Genomic DNA, 463 nt, shown 5'->3' with positions numbered 1-463 from the left:
TTTCAGATGACATGATACTATACATAGAGAATCCTGAAGATGCCACCAGAAAACTACTAGAGCTAATCAATGAATTTGGTAAAGCTGTAGGACACAAAATTAAGGCACAGAAATCTCTTGCATTTTTATACACTAATGATGAGAAATCTGAAGGAGAAATTAAGGAAACACTCCCATTTACCACTGCAAGAAAAAGAATAAAATACCTAGGAATAAACCTACCTAGGGAGACAAAAGACCTGTATGCAGGAAACTATAAGACACTGATGAAAGAAATTAAAGATGATACAAACAGACGGGAAGATATACCATGTTCTTGATTTGGAAGAATCAATATTGTAGAAATGACCATACTACCCAAAGCAAACTACAGATTCAATGCAATCCCTATCAAACTACCAATGGCATTTTTCACAGAGCTAGAACAAAAAATTTTACAATTTGTATGGAAACACAAAAGACC

At 34.1% G+C, this 463-nt stretch overlaps 1 protein-coding gene across 3 annotated transcripts in view; it reads right to left on the bottom strand.

Annotated features, from left to right (window-relative positions):
- The window catches only part of RNGTT (RNA guanylyltransferase and 5'-phosphatase), a 242,835-nt gene that overhangs the window by 66,710 nt on the left and 175,662 nt on the right, over positions 1-463 (bottom strand). The window lies entirely within an intron of this gene.

This window comes from Neophocaena asiaeorientalis, unplaced genomic scaffold (assembly GCF_003031525.2).
Source record: "Neophocaena asiaeorientalis asiaeorientalis breed wild unplaced genomic scaffold, Neophocaena_asiaeorientalis_V1.1 scaffold161, whole genome shotgun sequence".
In the NCBI taxonomy this organism is placed as follows: Eukaryota; Metazoa; Chordata; class Mammalia; order Artiodactyla; family Phocoenidae; genus Neophocaena; species Neophocaena asiaeorientalis.
Note: the sequence above shows the minus strand (reverse complement) of the source record. Positions and strands in the feature narration are given on the sequence as shown.